The sequence below is a fragment of the Euprymna scolopes genome, chromosome 42, assembly GCF_053919585.1.
Source record: "Euprymna scolopes isolate OS-2025 chromosome 42, ASM5391958v1, whole genome shotgun sequence".
In the NCBI taxonomy this organism is placed as follows: Eukaryota; Metazoa; Mollusca; class Cephalopoda; order Sepiida; family Sepiolidae; genus Euprymna; species Euprymna scolopes.
In genome coordinates, this window is record NC_136523.1 from 68,251,696 (window position 1) to 68,272,610 (window position 20,915).

The following is a 20,915-nucleotide window of genomic DNA, read 5'->3' on the forward strand; positions in this document are numbered from 1 at the left end:
ATTACCTACTATAAAAAAAGATGCACATTTACCCTCTTCTCTCACCCTCTTTCTCTCTCTCTCTCTCTTTCTCTTCTCTCTCTCACTCTCTTTCTCTATCACCCTCTTCTCTCTCTCTCTTTCTCTTCTCTCTCTCATCCTCTTTCTCTCTCTCTCACCCTCTTCTCTCTCTCTACCTCTTTCTCTTCTCTCTCGCACCCTCTTCTCTCTCTCTCACCCGCTTCTCTCTCTCTACCTCTTTCTCTTATCTCTCTCTCTCTCTCAATCTCTTCTCTCTCTCTCTCTTACCCTCTTCTCTCTCTCACTCTCTGTGTACACCTTTTTCTCTTCTCTCTCTCTCTCTCTGACCCTCTTTCTCTCTCTCTCACCCTCTTTTTCTGCTCTCTCTCACCCTTCTCTCTCTCTCTCTCTACCTCTTTCTCTTCTCTATCACCCTCTTTCCCTGCTCTCTCTCACCTTCATCTCTCTCTCTCTACCTATTTCTCTTCTCTCTCTCTCTCCCTCTGCTCTCTCTCACCCTCTTCTTTCTCCCTCACCCTCTTCTCTCTCTCTCTCTCTCTACCTCTTTCTCTTATCTCTCTCTCTCACTACCCCTCTCTCTCTCTGTCTTACCCTCTTCTCTCTCTCTCTACCTCTTTCTCTTATCTCTCTCTCTCACTACCTCTCTCTCTCTCACCCTCTTCTCTCTCTCACCCTCTTTCTCTCTTACCCTCTTCTCTCTCTACCTCTTTCACTTCTCTCACCCTCTTTCTCTCTCACCCTCTTTCTCTGCTCTCTCTCACCCTCTTCTCTGCTCTCTCTCACCCTCTTCTTTCTCCCTCACCCTCTTCTCTCTCTCTCTCTCTCTACCTCTTTCTCTTATCTCTCTCTCTCACTACCCCTCTCTCTCTCTCTGTCTTACCCTCTTCTCTCTCTCTCTACCTCTTTCTCTTATCTCTCTCTCTCACTACCTCTCTCTCTCTCACCCTCTTCTCTCTCTCACCCTCTTTCTCTCTTACCCTCTTCTCTCTCTACCTCTTTCACTTCTCTCACCCTCTTTCTCTCTCACCCTCTTTCTCTGCTCTCTCTCACCCTCTTCTCTGCTCTCTCTCACCCTCTTCTCTCTCTACCTCTTTCTCTTCTCTCTCTCACCCTCTTCTCTCTCTCTTACCCTCTTTCTCTTCTCTTCTCTTTTCTCTCTCTCTCGCCGTCTTTCTTTTCTCTCTCTCTCACCCTCTTTCTCTTCTCTCTCTCTCTTTCACCCTCATTCTCAACTCACTCTTACCCTCTTCTCTCTCCCTGTCTACCTCTTTCTCTTCTCTCTCTCTCACCCCCTTTCTCTTCTCTCTCTCACACCGTCTTTCTCTTCTCTCTCTCTCCCCTCATTCTCTTCTGTCTATCTCTCGCCCTCTTTATCTTCTCTCTCTCTCACCCCGTTTCTCTTCTCTCTATATTAGCACTTATCAAGGCCAATAGGCAACTCGAGGATGACAGTTCAAAAGGTCACAGTAGTCAAATTTGGGAAAGAGGATGGAACAACTTTAACGGGAGCATGAGTTATTCAGCGACACCAACCTATTTTGTAATATATATATATATATATATATATATTGTACAAACTATATATTACCACTTATCAAGGCCTATAGGCCACTCGAGGATGAGAGTTTAAAAGTGCACAGTAGTCAAATTCGGCAAAGATGATGGAACCGCTTTAAGAGGAGGATGAATTATTCAGTGACTCCAACCTATTTTGTTACATATATGTATGTATATATTTTGTAAAAAATATATATTACTACTTATCAAGGCCCATAGGACACTCGAGGATTAGAGTTGAAAAGTGCACAGCAGTCAAACTGGGAAAGATGATGGAACCGCTTTAAGAGGAGGATGAATTATTCAGTGACTCCAACCTATTTTGTTACATATATGTATGTATATATTTTGTAAAAAATATATATTACTACTTATCAAGGCCCATAGGACACTCGAGGATTAGAGTTGAAAAGTGCACAGCAGTCAAACTGGGAAAGATGATGGAACCGCTTTAAGAGGAGGATGAATTATTCAGTGACTCCAACCTATTTTGTTACATATATGTATGTATATATTTTGTAAAAAATATATATTACTACTTATCAAGGCCCATAGGACACTCGAGGATTAGAGTTGAAAAGTGCACAGCAGTCAAATCTGGGAAAGAGGATGGAACCGCTTTAACGGGAGGATGAGTTATTCAGCGACTCCAACCTATTTTGGTATATATATATTTATATCTATATTTATTTTTAAATATATATTACCACTTATCAAGGCCCATAGGCCACACGAGGATGAGAGTTTAAAAGTGCACAGTAGTCAAATTCGGCAAAGATGATGGAACCGCTTTAAGAGGAGGATGAATTATTCAGTGACTCCAACCTATTTTGTTATATATATGTATGTATATATTTTGTAAAAATTATATATTACTACTTATCAAGGCCCATAGGACACTCGAGGATTAGAGTTGAAAAGTGCACAGTAGTCAAATTCGGGAAAGAGGATGGAACCGCTTTCACGGGAGGATGAGTTATTCAGCGACTCCAACCTATTTTTTTATATATATATTTATATCTATATTTATTAAAAAATATATATTACCACTTATCAAGGACAATAGGCCACTCGAGGATGAGAGTTGAATAGTGCACTGTATAAAAAATACGGTAAAGAGGATGGAACCGCTTTAACGAGAGGATGAGTTATTCAGCGACTCCAACCTATTTTGTTATATATATATATATATATACTTTTATTAAAAAATATATATTACCACTTATCAAGGACAATAGGCCACTCGAGGATGAGAGTTGAAAAGTGCATAGTAGTAAAATTCGGGAAAGAGGATGGAACCGCTTTAACGGGAGGATGAGTTATTCAGCGACTCCAACCTATTTTTTTTATATATATATATCTATATTTATAACAAAAATATATTACCACTTATCAAGGCCCATAGGCTACTCGAGGATAAGAGTTGAAAAGTGCACAGTAATCAAATTCGGGAAAGAGGATGGAACAGTTTTAACGGGAGGATGAGTTATTCAGCGACTCCAACCTATTTTGTTATATATATATTTATATCTATATTTACTAAAAAATATATATTACCACTTATCAAGGCCCATAGGCTACTCGAGGATGAGAGTTGAAAAGTGGACAGTAGTCAAATTCGGGAAAGAGGATGGAACCTCTTTAACGGGAGGATGAGTTATTCAGCCACTCCAACCTATTTTGTTATATATATATATATATATATATATATATATATATATTTTGTACAAACTATATATTACCACTTATCAAGGCCCATAGGCCACACGAGGATGAGAGTTTAAAAGTGCACAGTAGTCAAATTTGGGAAAGAGGATTTAATCGCTTTAATAGGAGGATGAATTATTCAGCGACTCACACCTGTTTTGGTATATATATATATATATATATTTATAAAAAAATATGTATTACCACTTATCAAGGCCCATAGGCCACTCGAGGATGAGAGTTAAAAAGTCCACAGTAGTCAAATTTGGGAAAGAGGATGGACCGCTTTAACAGGAGGATGAGTTATTCAGCAACTCCAACCTATTTTGTTATATATATATATATATATATATATATATATATATATATATATATATATATTTTTCATAAAATATGTATTACCACTTATCAAGGCCCATAGTCCACTCGAGGACGAGAGTTGAAAAGTGCACAGTAGTCAAATTGGGGAAAGAGGATGGAACCGCTTTAACGGGAGGATGAGTTATTCAGCGACTCCAACCTATTTTGTTATTTTGTAAAAAATATATATGACCACTTATCAAGGCCCAGAGGCCACTCGAGGATAAGAGTTGAAAAGTGCACAGTAGTCAAATTCGGGAAATTTGTTATATATCTATTTTTTTGTTACTTAGGCATTTCCACTTATCAAGGCCCAGATACATCTCGAGGATAAGTGTTAAATGTGCACAGTAGTCAATTGGACAATAAGGCCCAGAGGCCACCCGAGGATAAGGGTTGAAAATGGCAGTAGTTAATTGGACAACATAGTAATCGTTAGTAATGGAAAGTCGGGAAATTTGTTATATATATATTTATATTTTGTTTATATAGGCATTACCACTTATCAAGGCCCAGAGGCCACTAGAGGATAAGTGTTGAAAAGTGCAGTAGTCAATTGGACAAAATATAGTAATTGTTAGTAATGGAAATTCAGTAAATTTGTTATATATATATTAATATTTTGTTAAATACGCATTACCACTTATCAAAGCCCACAGGCCACTCGAGGATAAGGATTGAAAAGTGCACCGTAGTAGTCGGTTGTAATGGAAATGCGGGATATTTGTAATATACCTATTTTTTGTTACTTAGGCACAACCACTTATTAAGGCCCAGAGGCCACTCGATGGTATTACCACTTATCAAGGCCCAGAGGCCACTCGAGGATAAGCGTTTAAAAGTGCAGTAGTCAATTGGACAATATAGTAATCGTTAGTAATGGAAATTCAGTAAATTTGTTATATATATGTATATTTTGTTACATACGCATTACCATTTATCAAGGCCCAGAGGCCACTCGAGGATAAGGATTGAAAAGTGCACAGTAGTCAATTGGACAATATAGTAATCGTTAGTAATGGAAATTCAGTAAATTTGTTATATACCTATTTTTTGTTACTTAGTCATTTCCACTTATCAAGGCCCAGAGGCCACTCGAGCATAAGAGTTAAAAAGTCCACAGTAGTCAATTGGACAATAAGGCCCAGAGGCCACCCGAGGATAAGGGTTAAAAAGTGCAGTAGTCAATTGGTCAATATAGTAATCGTTAGTAATTACTACTTCTCAAGGCCCAGACGCCACTCGAGGATAAGGGTTGAAAAGCGCAGTAGTCAATTGGACAATACAGTAATCGTTAGTAATGGAAATTCAGTAAATTTGTTATATATATATATATTTATATTTTGCTAAATACGCATTACTACTTATCAAGGCCCAGACGCCACTCGAGGATAAGGGTTGAAAATATTCAACAAATTTTTTATCTACAGATTAGAAAATTTGTATATAGGGTATCCAGACATATGGAATATATCTAGCATAATCTATCTATTATATCTATAAAAGTCAGAATGTTTGTGTGTGTGGGTGTGTGTGAGGTAGAGAGAGAGAGAGAGAGAACAATTCTTAACCTATATATTCAACAAATTTTTTATCTACAGATTTTAAATTTGTTATAAAGGGTATTCATACATATGGAAATATATCTAGCATAATCTATCTATTATATCTACAAAAGTGAAAATGTGTGTGTCTGTGAGAGGGAGAGCAATTCTCAACCTATATACTCAACAAATTTTTTATCTACAGATTAGATAATTTGTATATAGGGTATTCAGACATATGGAAATATATCTAGCATAATCTATCTATTATATCTATAAAAGTGAGAATGTTTGCGTGTGTGTGTGTGAGGTAGCAAGAGAGAGAGAGACAGAGCGAGAGAACAATTCTCAACCTATATATTCAACAAATTTTTTATCTACAGATTTGAAAATTGGTATATAGGGTATTCAGACATATGGAAATATATCTAGCATAATCTATCTATTATGTCTATAAAAGTGAGAATATGTCTGTGTGTGAGTAAGAGAGAGAAAGAGTAAGAACAATTCTCACCCTTTATATTCAACAAATTTTTATCTACAGATTAGAAAATTTTTATATAGTGTATTCAGACATATGGAAATATATCTAGCATAATCTATCTATTATATCTATAAAAGTGAGCATGTGTGAGAGGAGAGAGAGAGAGAGAGAACAATTCTCAACCAATATACTCAACACATTTTTTATCTACAAATTTGAAAATTTGTATATAGATTATTCAGACATATGGAAATATATCTAGCATAATTTATCTATTATATCTATAAAAGTGAGAATGTGTGGGTGTGTGAGAGAGAGAATGAGAGAGAACAATTCTCAGCTTATATATGCAACAAATTGTTTATCTACAGATCCGAAATATCACATTTGTATAGAAGTAGAAATCTGGATACCTATTCTGATACCTAATAAAAGAAAGGACACTCTTTGGGGCGGATTTTGATGATAACAAGTCACTACTAAGAAATTATAATAAACATTGAAATAATTTAAGAATTTTATCAAAATAAAATTGCATGGTAATCACCCAATTTCTGCCACAAAATTTTGATTGGCAAAACTCATAAACAGAAAATATATATTTTCTAATTTCATCTTTTTTTTTTACATAATCTGATTTGATGTTTTCCTTAATATTCAAATCACTATATTTTGCTGCTTAATATCAAATACAGCAAATGAGTTATTTTTTATGCATCAAACAATTACATTTTCTCATTCATCCAAACTAATCACTGAACATCAATTTCATATTTTCTTCACTAAAATATTACTGTGCTTGATGTCATCAAGTGGAGCGGATCATTTTTTTTTGTCATTTGTTCACACATTTTTCCAATTTATATATATTTTGTCTAAGATTCTTAGCCTATGTCATTGCATACCAAGCTGTTTATTAAAAGTTACGGTTCACTGTAAACACATACGTTACACCAAAATAAAAACGCTTCAGATAATGTCTTGATATTCAATTAAGTTTCTCACATGACATCTTATGAAGTTAGTAGAAATGTTACAGACTTTTGAATCTCGAACACTTTCAATACTGTGCACTGGTATTTTCTTTTTTGGAATATAAGCACATTCATGATTTTTTTTTACAAACGTCAACAAATTTCACAATGTGTAGCAATGTACTGAAACAATTATAAAAATATTTGTTTTTATTTTGGATGATGCAGGGCATCCGAAGAGAGATTTTTCTAACAAAATGAAAGTATAATTTTTAGCAATAGGTATCTAGGAAAAGGCCACTACATCTATATATATAAAAGGCAAAAATCGGTGTGTATGTATGTATGTATGTATGTATGTATGTATGTTTGTTTGTAACGCTAAAACTTTTGAAAGACGGAACCAGAGTTGACAAATTTGGTATCATATTGCACCTTGATCACCCGGATGACAAATATCGAAATTTCACGTCAAACGGACCAGTAGAATGGGGTCAACTGATCGTTTTTCTCCTAGGGGGGCCCCCCAAAAAACCTGTCATTTTAACGTTATTCAATACGTGTCACGTGACGTGACGTCAGCTCAAACTTTTGACAGACACAACCAAAGTTGACAAATTATATATCATATTGAACCTTGATCACCCGCATGACAAATATCGAAATTCCACACCAAACGGACCATTAAAAGGGGGTGAACTGATCATTTCTCTCCTAGGGGGGCCCCCCAAAAAACCTGTCATTTTAATGTTAATATTACATAATCCAAAAACGCTTAGTCATGTCACGTGACGTGACGTCAACATCCAGTAATGGCGAACAAATGTAAACAAACACTTTGTTTTACCGATACTTTTGTAATTTCTCTTCTGCTTTGTTCTAGAGATTATTAAACTCCATGACAATGTCTCCAACGTATTTAACTGGTTAAAAATAGTATTTATACAAGAGTTTTAACGAAAAATATCAGGAAAAAATGTACAGGAATAAAAAAAAATTCAGCTTTCAAAATATTCGTCGATAAAAAAACCGATCTTTATATTTACGCTAGCCATTTTGTATATTACCACGTGACCTGCTATCTCTTAAACTGGAGGGGGGGGATCCACTTGAATCCAACAAAACCAGTAATTTTTTTTTTCTATTATATATACATCATTTTCTATAAAATTAAGTGTAGACTTTATAATTAAAACAAAAAATGTTATTCATACTAAAAAAAAAAAACGCTTAGTCATGTCACGTGACGTGACGTCAACATCCACTAATGGCGAACAATTGTACCTATTTATTATGCCTCCCCACGGGACAGTTAGACACCAGGGTCGTTTTTTTAACGTGGAGAAAAGGTACAAAAATAAAAATTGTCTCAGTCGTGGAGGATTTCTCCTCCACCGAAAGAGAACAAGAAATAGAAGTGCAGCATCTGAAGAACAGATACTACACTTTGATCTTGACCAAAAGGCCAAGAATGCGAACAATTGTAAATAACAACTTTTTTCACAAAACCAACACCGTCTTTCTTTTTTTTCTCTCTCTTTCTCTCTCTCACCCACTTACTCTTCCCTCTCTCTCACCCTCTTTCTCTTGACGTCACACCACTGTTAAACTGTGGGGGGGGGGAACACATTCCCAGGCATTATCTCCTATAGATGCACATTTTATTAGAAATTCAGCTTTCAAAATATTAGACGATAATAAAAATATAAAACCAACACCCTCTTTCTCTTTTCTCTCTCTCTCACCAACTTACTCTTCTCTCTCTCTCACCCTCTTTCTCTTGACCTCCTACTACTGTTAGACTGTGTGTGTGTGTGTGGGGGGAAGAGGCAGCTTGAAAACCAACAAAAACAGTGCACAGTTTCCCAAGCATTTGGGGTGGGAAGGGGGGGAAGAAGCCGAGCGCACAGTTTCGTGTGAGAGAGAGAGAACAATTCTCAACCTATATACTCAACAAATTTTTTATCTACAGATTTGAAAGTTTGTATATAGGGTATTCAGACATATGGAAATATATCTAGCATAATCTATCTATTATATCTATAAAAGTGAAAATGTGTGTGTGTGTGAGGTAGCCAGAGAGAGAGAGATAGAGAGAGAGAGAGAGACAACAATTCTCAACCTATATATTCAATACATTTTTTATCTACAGATTTGAAAATTTGTATATAGGGTATTCAGACATATGGAAATATATCTAGCATAATCTATCTATTATATCTATAAAAGTGAAAATGTGTGTGTGTGTGTGTGTGTGTGTGTGTGCGTAAGAGAGAGAGAGAACAATTCTCAACCTATATACTCAACGTATTTTTATCTACGGATTTTAAACTTTGTATATAGGGTATTCAGACATATAGAAATATATCTAGCATAATCTATACATTATATCTATAAAAGTGAGAATGTGAGTGTGTGAGAGAGAGAGAACAATTCTCAACCTATATATTCAACAAATTTTTTACCTACAGATTTGAAAATTTGTATATTGGGTATTCAGACATATGGAAATATATCTAGCATAATCGATCTATTATATCTATAAAAGTCAGAATGTTTGCGTGTGGTTGTGTGTGTAAGGTTGCGAGAGAGAGAGAGAGAACAATTCTCAACCTATCTATTCAATAAATTTGTTATCTACAGATTTGACCATTTGTATATAGGGTATTCAGACATATGGAAATATATCCAGCATAATCTATCTATTATATCCATAAAAGTGAGAATGTGTGCGTGAGAGAGAGAGAGAGAGAGAGAGAGTAAGTACAATTCTCACCCTATATATTCAACAAATTTTTTATCTACCGATTATAAAATTTGTATATAGGGTATTCAGACATATGGAAATATATCTAGCATAATCTATCTATTATATCTAGAAAAGTGAGAATGTGTGTGAAAGAGAGAGAGAGAAGAGAGAGAGAGAACAATTCTCAACCTATATATTCAACTAATTTTTATGTACAGATCTGAAAATTTGTATACAGGGTATTCAGACATATGGAAATATATCTAGCATAATCTATTATATCTATAAAAGGTAGAATGTGTGTGTGTGTTTGTGAGTGAGTGAGTGAGTGAGTGAGTGAGAGAGAGAGAGAGAGAACAATTCTCAACCTATATACTCAACAAATTTTGTATCTACAGATTTGATAATTTGTATATAGGGTATTCAGACATAAGGAAATATATCTAGCATAATCTATCTATTATATCTATAAAAGTGAGAATGTGTGTGAAAGAGAGAGAGAGAGAACAATTCTCAACCTATATATTCAACAAATTCTATCTTTACAGATTTGAAAATTTGTATATAGGGTATTCAGACATTTGGAAATATATCTAGCATAATCTATTATATCTATAAAAGTGAGAATGTGTGTGTGAGAGAGAGAGAAAGAACAATTCTCAACCTATATACTCAACAAATTTTTTATCTACAGATTTAAAAATTTGTATATAGGGTATTCAGACATATAGAAATATATCTAGCATAACCTATCTATTATATCTATAAAATGACCATGTGTGTGTGTGTGAGAGAGAGAGAGAGAGTCAGAGAGAGAGAGAGAACAATTTTCAGCTTGTGTGTGTGTGAGAAAGAGAGAGAGAGAAAGAGAGGAAGGAAAATTCTCACCCTATATATTCAACAAATTTTTTATCTACATATTAGAAAATTTGGATATAGGGTATTCAGACGTATGGAAATATATCTAGCATAATCTATCTATTATATCTATAAAAGTGAGAATGTGTGTGTGAGAGAGAGAGAGAGAGAGAACAATTCTCAACCTATATATTCAACTAATTTTTTATCTACAGATTTGAAAATGTGTATATTGGGTATTCAGACATATGTAAATATATCTGGCATAATCTATGTATTATATCTATAAAAGTGTGAATGTGAGTGATGGAAAGAGCAAAAAATTCTCAACCTATATAACCTATAAAAGTGAGAATATGTGTGAGAGAGAGAGAGAGAGAGAACAATTCTCAACCTATATATTCCACACATTTTTGGGCACAGATTTGGAAATTTGTATATAGGGTAGGCAGACATATAGAAATATATCTAGCATAATCTATCTATTATATCTATAAAAGTGAGAACTTGTGTGTGTGTGTGTGTGTGTGAGAGAGAGAGAGAACAATTCTTAACCTACATACTCAACAAATGTTTTACCTACAGTTTAGAAAATTTGTATATAGGGTATTCAGACATATGGAAATATATCTAGCATAATCTATCTATTATAACTACAAAAGTTAGAATGTGTGTGTGAGAGAGAGAGAGAGAGAGAACAATTCTAAACCTATATATTCAACAAATTTTTTATCTACAGATTTGAAACTTTGTATATAGGGTATTCAGACATATGGAAATATATCTAGCATAATCTATCTATTTTATCTATAAAAGTGAGAATGCGTGTGTGTGAGATAGCGAGAGAGAGAGAGAGAAAAAGAGAGAGATAAAAATTCTCAACCTATACATTCAACAAATTTTTTATCCACAGATTTGAACATTTGTATATAGGGTGTTCAGACATATAGAAATATATCTAGCATAATCTATCTATTATATGTATAAAAGTGAGAATGTGTGTGTGTGTGAGAGAGAGGACAATTGTCAACCTATGTATACAACAAATTTTTTATCTACAGATTTCAAAATTTGTATATTGGGCATTCAGACATATTTCAATATATCTGGCATAATCTGTCTATTATATCTATAAAAGTGAGAATGTGTGTGATAGAGAGAGAGAGAACAATTCTCAACCTATATACTCAACAAATTTTTTATCTACAGATTTGAAAATTTGTATATAGGGTATTCAGACATATGGAAATATATCTAGCATAATCTATTATATCTATAAAAGTGAGAATGTGTTTGTGTGTGTGAGAGAGAGAGAGAGAGAGAGAGAGAGAGAGAGAGAGAGAACAATTCTCAACCCATATACTCAACAAATTCTTTATCTACAGATTTTAAAATTTGTATATAGAGTATTCAGACAAATAGAAATATATCTAGGATAATCTTTCTATTATATCTATAAAAGTGAGAATGTGTGTGTGTGTGAGCGAGAGAGAGAGAGAACAGTTCTCAACCTATACATTCAACAAATTTTTATATATAGGGTATTCAGAAATATCGAAATATATCTAGCATAATCTATTATATCATTAAAAGTTAGAATGTGTGTGTGTGAGAGATAGAGAGAACAATTCTCAACCTATGCACTCTACAAATTTTTTATCTACAAATTAGAAAATTTGTATATAGGGTATTCACACATATGGAAATATATCTAGCATAATCTATCTATTATATCTATAAAAGTTAGAATGTGTGTGTGAGGTAGCCAGAGAGAGAGAGAGAGTAAGAACAATTTTCAACCTATATATTCAACAAATATTTGATCTACAGATTAGAAAAATTGTATATAGGGTATTCAGACATATGGAAATATATCTAGCATAATCTATCTATTATATCTCTAAAATTGAGAATGTGTGTGTGAGAGAGAGAGAGAGAGAACAATTTTCAACCTATATACTCAACAAATTTTTTTATCTACAGATTTGAAAATTTGTATATAGGGTATTCAGACATATGGAAATATATCTAGAGTAATCTATCTATTATATCTATAAAAGTGAGAATGCGTGTGTGTGTGTGAGAGAGAGCGACACAGAACAATTCTCAACCTATATATTCAACAAATTTTTTATGTACAGATCTGAAATATAACATTTGTATAGAAGTAGAAATCTTGATACCTACTCTGATACCTAATAAAAGAAAGGACACTCTTTAGGGCGGATTTTGATTATAACAAGTCACTAATTAGAAATTATAATAAACATTCTAATAATTTAAGAATTTTACCAAAATAAAATTGCATGGTAATCACCCAATTTCTGCCACAAAATTTTGATTGGCAGAACTCATAAACATAAAATATATATTTTCTAATTTCATCTTTTTTTTTTCTTTTTACATAATCTGGTTTGATGTTTTCCCAAATATTCAAATCACTATATTTTGCTGCTTAATATCAAATACAGCAACTGAGTTATTTTTATGCATCAAACAATTACATTTTCTCATTCATCCAAACTAATCACTGAACATCAATTTCATATTTTCTTCACTAAAATATTACTGTGCTTGATGTCATCAAGTGGAGCGGATCATTTTTTTTTCATTTGTTCACACATTTTTCCAATTTATATATATTTTAAAGATTCTTAGCCTATGTCATTGCATACCAATCTGTTTATTAAAAGTTAAGGTTCACTGTAAACACATATGTTACACCAAAATAAAAACGCTTCAGATAATGTCTTGATATTCAATTCAGTTTCTCACATGACATCTTATGAAGTTAGTAGAAATGTTACAGACTTTTGAATCTCAAACACTTTCAATACTGTGCACTGATATTTTCTTTTTTGCAATATAAGCACATTCATGATTTTTTTTACAAACGTTAAAAACTTTCACATTGTGTAGCAATATACTGAAACAATTATAAAAATATTTGTTTTTATTTTGAATGATGCAGGGCATCTGAAGAGAGATTTTTCTAACAAAATGAAAGTATAATTTTTAGCAATAGGTATCTAGGAAAAGGCCACTACATATGTTATAAGTTCCAAATTTCCACAACCTGGCAAATACTGGTACATGCTAGCAAATTTAGATTTGCAATTACAAAATATGATTCTAATTTTTTCCTTTGCTCTTTATTCTAACACTACACTAAGTTTACTGTGTTATTTCGCTACAGTTGATATTGTGTAGAACAATAAGAAAATCATAGTGAACAATGCATTCAACAAAATTTCACACACATTTCTAGATACCTATATCTAATAAGTTCAAAAGAAAGGACACACTTAGGGAGGTATTTTGGTGGTCAAGTCACTAAAAAGAGATTAGCTGGTTTCCCGGCATAGCCCAGGATATAATAAAGATTGACTGAAATACATGTTCTAGCTGGTTTCTAGGCGTTGCCAGGGATGTAATATAGACACATTATGTTGTATATTACCTGTTCTCTTCTCCCTAAGGTAAAACAATTTCATATACATGCTGTAAATTACCTATGCTAGGGATAAAACATGAACAATATCAGTCCTAGGGTAGATAAAACAAATAATACATAGAGATGAAAGATTCCTCTCCCCTAAGAATCAAACATATGTTCAATATCTGCTTTTGTTTTTTCATTGTTTATACGGTCCCGAGCAACGCCGGGTAGCCCTGCTAGTCTATATATATAAAAGGCAAAAATCGGTGTGTATGTATGTATGTATGTTTGTTTGTAACGCTAAAACTTTTGAAAGACGGAACCAGAGTTGACAAATTTGGTATCATATTGCACCTTGATCACCCGGATGACAAATATCGAAATTTCACGTCAAACGGACCAGTAGAAAGGGGTCAACTGATCGTTTTTCTCCTAGGGGGGGCCCCCAAAAAACCTGTCATTTTAACGTTATTCAATACGTGTCACGTGACGTGACGTCAGCTCAAACTTTTGACAGACACAACCAAAGTTGACAAATTATGTATCATATTGAACCTTGATCACCCGCATGACAAATATCGAAATTCCACACCAAACGGACCATTAAAAGGGGGTGAACTGATCATTTCTCTCCTAGGGGGGCCCCCCAAAAAACCTGTCATTTTAATGTTAATATTACATAATCCAAAAACGCTTAGTCATGTCACGTGACGTGACGTCAACATCCAGTAATGGCGAACAAATGTAAACAAACACTTTGTTTTACCGATACTTTTGTAATTTCTCTTCTGCTTTGTTCTAGAGATTATTAAACTCCATGACAATGTCTCCAACGTATTTAACTGGTTAAAAATAGTATTTATACAAGAGTTTTAACGAAAAATATCAGGAAAAAATGTACAGGAATAAAAAAAAATTCAGCTTTCAAAATATTCGTCGATAAAAAAACCGATCTTTATATTTACGCTAGCCATTTTGTATATTACCACGTGACCTGCTATCTCTTAAACTGGAGGGGGGGGATCCACTTGAATCCAACAAAACCAGTAATTTTTTTTTTCTATTATATATACATCATTTTCTATAAAATTAAGTGTAGACTTTATAATTATAACAAAAAATGTTATTCATACTAAAAAAAAAAAACGCTTAGTCATGTCACGTGACGTGACGTCAACATCCACTAATGGCGAACAATTGTACCTATTTACTATGCCTCCCCACGGGACAGAGTTAGACACCAGGGTCGTTTTTTAACGTGGAGAAAAGGTACAAAAATAAAAATTGTCTCAGTCGTGGAGGATTTCTCCTCCACCGAAAGAGAACAAGAAATAGAAGTGCAGCATCTGAAGAACAGATACTACACTTTGATCTTGACCAAAAGGCCAAGAATGCGAACAATTGTAAATAACAACTTTTTTCACAAAACCAACACCGTCTTTCTTTTTTTTCTCTCTCTCACCCACTTACTCTTCCCTCTCTCTCACCCTCTTTCTCTTGACGTCACACCACTGTTAAACTGTGGGGGGGGAACACATTCCCAGGCATTATCTCCTATAGATGCACATTTTATTAGAAATTCAGCTTTCAAAATATTAGACGATAATAAAAATATAAAACCAACACCCTCTTTCTCTTTTCTCTCTCTCTCACCAACTTACTCTTCTCTCTCTCTCACCCTCTTTCTCTTGACCTCCTACTACTGTTAAACTGTGTGTGTGGGGGGGGGGGAAGAGGCAGCTTGAAAACCAACAAAAACAGTGCACAGTTTCCCAAGCATTTGGGGTGGGAAGGGGGGGAAGAAGCCGAGCGCACAGTTTCGTGTGAGAGAGAGAGAACAATTCTCAACCTATATACTCAACAAATTTTTTATCTACAGATTTGAAAGTTTGTATATAGGGTATTCAGACATATGGAAATATATCTAGCATAATCTATCTATTATATCTATAAAAGTGAAAATGTGTGTGTGTGTGAGGTAGCCAGAGAGAGAGAGAGAGAGAGAGAGAGACAACAATTCTCAACCTATATATTCAATACATTTTTTATCTACAGATTTGAAAATTTGTATATAGGGTATTCAGACATATGGAAATATATCTAGCATAATCTATCTATTATATCTATAAAAGTGAAAATGTGTGTGTGTGTGTGTGTGTGCGTAAGAGAGAGAGAGAACAATTCTCAACCTATATACTCAACGTATTTTTATCTACGGATTTTAAACTTTGTATATAGGGTATTCAGACATATAGAAATATATCTAGCATAATCTATACATTATATCTATAAAAGTGAGAATGTGAGTGTGTGAGAGAGAGAGAACAATTCTCAACCTATATATTCAACAAATTTTTTACCTACAGATTTGAAAATTTGTATATTGGGTATTCAGACATATGGAAATATATCTAGCATAATCGATCTATTATATCTATAAAAGTCAGAATGTTTGCGTGTGGTTGTGTGTGTAAGGTTGCGAGAGAGAGAGAGAGAACAATTCTCAACCTATCTATTCAATAAATTTGTTATCTACAGATTTGACCATTTGTATATAGGGTATTCAGACATATGGAAATATATCCAGCATAATCTATCTATTATATCCATAAAAGTGAGAATGTGTGCGTGAGAGAGAGAGAGAGAGAGAGAGAGAGTAAGTACAATTCTCACCCTATATATTCAACAAATTTTTTATCTACCGATTAGAAAATTTGTATATAGGGTATTCAGACATATGGAAATATATCTAGCATAATCTATCTATTATATCTAGAAAAGTGAGAATGTGTGTGAAAGAGAGAGAGAGAAGAGAGAGAGAGAGAACAATTCTCAACCTATATATTCAACTAATTTTTATGTACAGATCTGAAAATTTGTATACAGGGTATTCAGACATATGGAAATATATCTAGCATAATCTATTATATCTATAAAAGGTAGAATGTGTGTGTGTGTGTGTGTGAGTGAGTGAGTGAGTGAGTGAGTGAGAGAGAGAGAGAGAGAGAACAATTCTCAACCTATATACTCAACAAATTTTGTATCTACAGATTTGATAATTTGTATATAGGGTATTCAGACATAAGGAAATATATCTAGCATAATCTATCTATTATATCTATAAAAGTGAGAATGTGTGTGAAAGAGAGAGAGAGAGAACAATTCTCAACCTATATATTCAACAAATTCTATCTTTACAGATTTGAAAATTTGTATATAGGGTATTCAGACATTTGGAAATATATCTAGCATAATCTATTATATCTATAAAAGTGAGAATGTGTGTGTGAGAGAGAGAGAAAGAACAATTCTCAACCTATATACTCAACAAATTTTTTATCTACAGATTTAAAAATTTGTATATAGGGTATTCAGACATATAGAAATATATCTAGCATAACCTATCTATTATATCTATAAAATGACCATGTGTGTGTGTGTGTGAGAGAGAGAGAGAGTCAGAGAGAGAGAGAGAACAATTTTCAGCTTGTGTGTGTGTGAGAAAGAGAGAGAGAGAAAGAGAGGAAGGAAAATTCTCACCCTATATATTCAACAAATTTTTTATCTACATATTAGAAAATTTGGATATAGGGTATTCAGACGTATGGAAATATATCTAGCATAATCTATCTATTATATCTATAAAAGTGAGAATGTGTGTGTGAGAGAGAGAGAAAGAGAGAGAGAGAGAACAATTCTCAACCTATATATTCAACTAATTTTTTATCTACAGATTTGAAAATGTGTATATTGGGTATTCAGACATATGTAAATATATCTGGCATAATCTATGTATTATATCTATAAAAGTGTGAATGTGAGTGATGGAAAGAGCAAAAAATTCTCAACCTATATAACCTATAAAAGTGAGAATATGTGTGAGAGAGAGAGAGAGAGAGAACAATTCTCAACCTATATATTCCACACATTTTTGGGCACAGATTTGGAAATTTGTATATAGGGTAGGCAGACATATAGAAATATATCTAGCATAATCTATCTATTATATCTATAAAAGTGAGAACTTGTGTGTGTGTGTGTGTGAGAGAGAGAGAGAACAATTCTTAACCTACATACTCAACAAATTTTTTACCTACAGTTTAGAAAATTTGTATATAGGGTATTCAGACATATGGAAATATATCTAGCATAATCTATCTATTATAACTACAAAAGTTAGAATGTGTGTGTGAGAGAGAGAGAGAGAGAGAACAATTCTAAACCTATATATTCAACAAATTTTTTATCTACAGATTTGAAACTTTGTATATAGGGTATTCAGACATATGGAAATATATCTAGCATAATCTATCTATTTTATCTATAAAAGTGAGAATGCGTGTGTGTGAGATAGCGAGAGAGAGAGAGAGAAAAAGAGAGAGATAAAAATTCTCAACCTATACATTCAACAAATTTTTTATCCACAGATTTGAACATTTGTATATAGGGTGTTCAGACATATAGAAATATATCTAGCATAATCTATCTATTATATGTATAAAAGTGAGAATGTGTGTGTGTGTGAGAGAGAGGACAATTGTCAACCTATGTATACAACAAATTTTTTATCTACAGATTTCAAAATTTGTATATTGGGCATTCAGACATATTTCAATATATCTGGCATAATCTGTCTATTATATCTATAAAAGTGAGAATGTGTGTGATAGAGAGAGAGAGAACAATTCTCAACCTATATACTCAACAAATTTTTTATCTACAGATTTGAAAATTTGTATATAGGGTATTCAGACATATGGAAATATATCTAGCATAATCTATTATATCTATAAAAGTGAGAATGTGTGTGTGTGTGTGAGAGAGAGAGAGAGAGAGAGAGAGAACAATTCTCAACCCATATACTCAACAAATTCTTTATCTACAGATTTTAAAATTTGTATATAGAGTATTCATACAAATAGAAATATATCTAGGATAATCTTTCTATTATATCTATAAAAGTGAGAATGTGTGTGTGTGTGAGCGAGAGAGAGAGAGAGAGAGAGAGAGAACAGTTCTCAACCTATACATTCAACAAATTTTTATATATAGGGTATTCAGAAATATCGAAATATATCTAGCATAATCTATTATATCATTAAAAGTTAGAATGTGTGTGTGTGAGAGATAGAGAGAACAATTCTCAACCTATGCACTCTACAAATTTTTTATTTACAAATTAGAAAATTTGTATATAGGGTATTCACACATATGGAAATATATCTAGCATAATCTATCTATTATATCTATAAAAGTTAGAATGTGTGTGTGAGGTAGCCAGAGAGAGAGAGAGAGAGAGAGAGAGAGTAAGAACAATTTTCAACCTATATATTCAACAAATATTGGATCTACAGATTAGAAAATTTGTATATAGGGTATTCAGACATATGGAAATATATCTAGCATAATCTATCTATTATATCTCTAAAATTGAGAATGTGTGTGTGAGAGAGAGAGAGAGAACAATTTTCAACCTATATACTCAACAAATTTTTTTATCTACAGATTTGAAAATTTGTATATAGGGTATTCAGACATATGGAAATATATCTAGAGTAATCTATCTATTATATCTATAAAAGTGAGAATGCGTGTGTGTGTGTGAGAGAGCGACACAGAACAATTCTCAACCTATATATTCAACAAATTTTTTATGTACAGATCTGAAATATCACATTTGTATAGAAGTAGAAATCTTGATACCTACTCTGATACCTAATAAAAGAAAGGACACTCTTTAGGGCGGATTTTGATTATAACAAGTCACTAATTAGAAATTATAATAAACATTCTAATAATTTAAGAATTTTACCAAAATAAAATTGCATGGTAATCACCCAATTTCTGCCACAAAATTTTGATTGGCAGAACTCATAAACATAAAATATATATTTTCTAATTTCATCTTTTTTTTTTTCTTTTTACATAATCTGGTTTGATGTTTTCCCAAATATTCAAATCACTATATTTTGCTGCTTAATATCAAATACAGCAACTGAGTTATTTTTATGCATCAAACAATTACATTTTCTCATTCATCCAAACTAATCACTGAACATCAATTTCATATTTTCTTCACTAAAATATTACTGTGCTTGATGTCATCAAGTGGAGCGGATCATTTTTTTTTCATTTGTTCACACATTTTTCCAATTTATATATATTTTAAAGATTCTTAGCCTATGTCATTGCATACCAATCTGTTTATTAAAAGTTAAGGTTCACTGTAAACACATATGTTACACCAAAATAAAAACGCTTCAGATAATGTCTTGATATTCAATTCAGTTTCTCACATGACATCTTATGAAGTTAGTAGAAATGTTACAGACTTTTGAATCTCAAACACTTTCAATACTGTGCACTGATATTTTCTTTTTTGCAATATAAGCACATTCATGATTTTTTTTACAAACGTTAAAAACTTTCACATTGTGTAGCAATATACTGAAACAATTATAAAAATATTTGTTTTTATTTTGAATGATGCAGGGCATCTGAAGAGAGATTTTTCTAACAAAATGAAAGTATAATTTTTAGCAATAGGTATCTAGGAAAAGGCCACTACATATGTTATAAGTTCCAAATTTCCACAACCTGGCAAATACTGGTACATGCTAGCAAATTTAGATTTGCAATTACAAAATATGATTCTAATTTTTTCCTTTGCTCTTTATTCTAACACTACACTAAGTTTACTGTGTTATTTCGCTACAGTTGATATTGTGTAGAACAATAAGAAAATCATAGTGAACAATGCATTCAACAAAATTTCACACACATTTCTAGATACCTATATCTAATAAGTTCAAAAGAAAGGACACACTTAGGGAGGTATTTTGGTGGTCAAGTCACTAAAAAGAGATTAGCTGGTTTCCCGACATAGCCCAGGATATAATAAAGATTGACTGAAATACATGTTCTAGCTGGTTTCTAGGCGTTGCCAGGGATGTAATATAGACACATTATGTTGTATATTACCTGTTCTCTTCTCCCTAAGGTAAAACAATTTCATATACATGCTGTAAATTACCTATGCTAGGGATAAAACATGAACAATATCAGTCCTAGGGTAGATAAAACAAATAATACATAGAGATGAAAGATTCCTCTCCCCTAAGAATCAAACATATGTTCAATATCTGCTTTTGTTTTTTCATTGTTTATACGGTCCCGAGCAACGCCGGGTAGCCCTGCTAGTCTTCTATATATATAAAAGGCA

At 33.1% G+C, this 20,915-nt stretch overlaps 1 protein-coding gene and 2 pseudogenes across 3 annotated transcripts in view; 1 reads left to right on the forward strand and 2 right to left on the reverse strand.

Moving 5' to 3' along the window:
• Positions 1–20,915, forward strand: part of LOC145267126 (uncharacterized) — a 545,487-nt gene that overhangs the window by 406,120 nt on the left and 118,452 nt on the right. The gene's annotated exons all lie outside the window — the stretch shown is intronic.
• On the reverse strand, positions 7,992–8,125 carry LOC145267308 (U2 spliceosomal RNA; annotated as a pseudogene).
• Positions 14,958–15,091, reverse strand: LOC145267306 (U2 spliceosomal RNA; annotated as a pseudogene).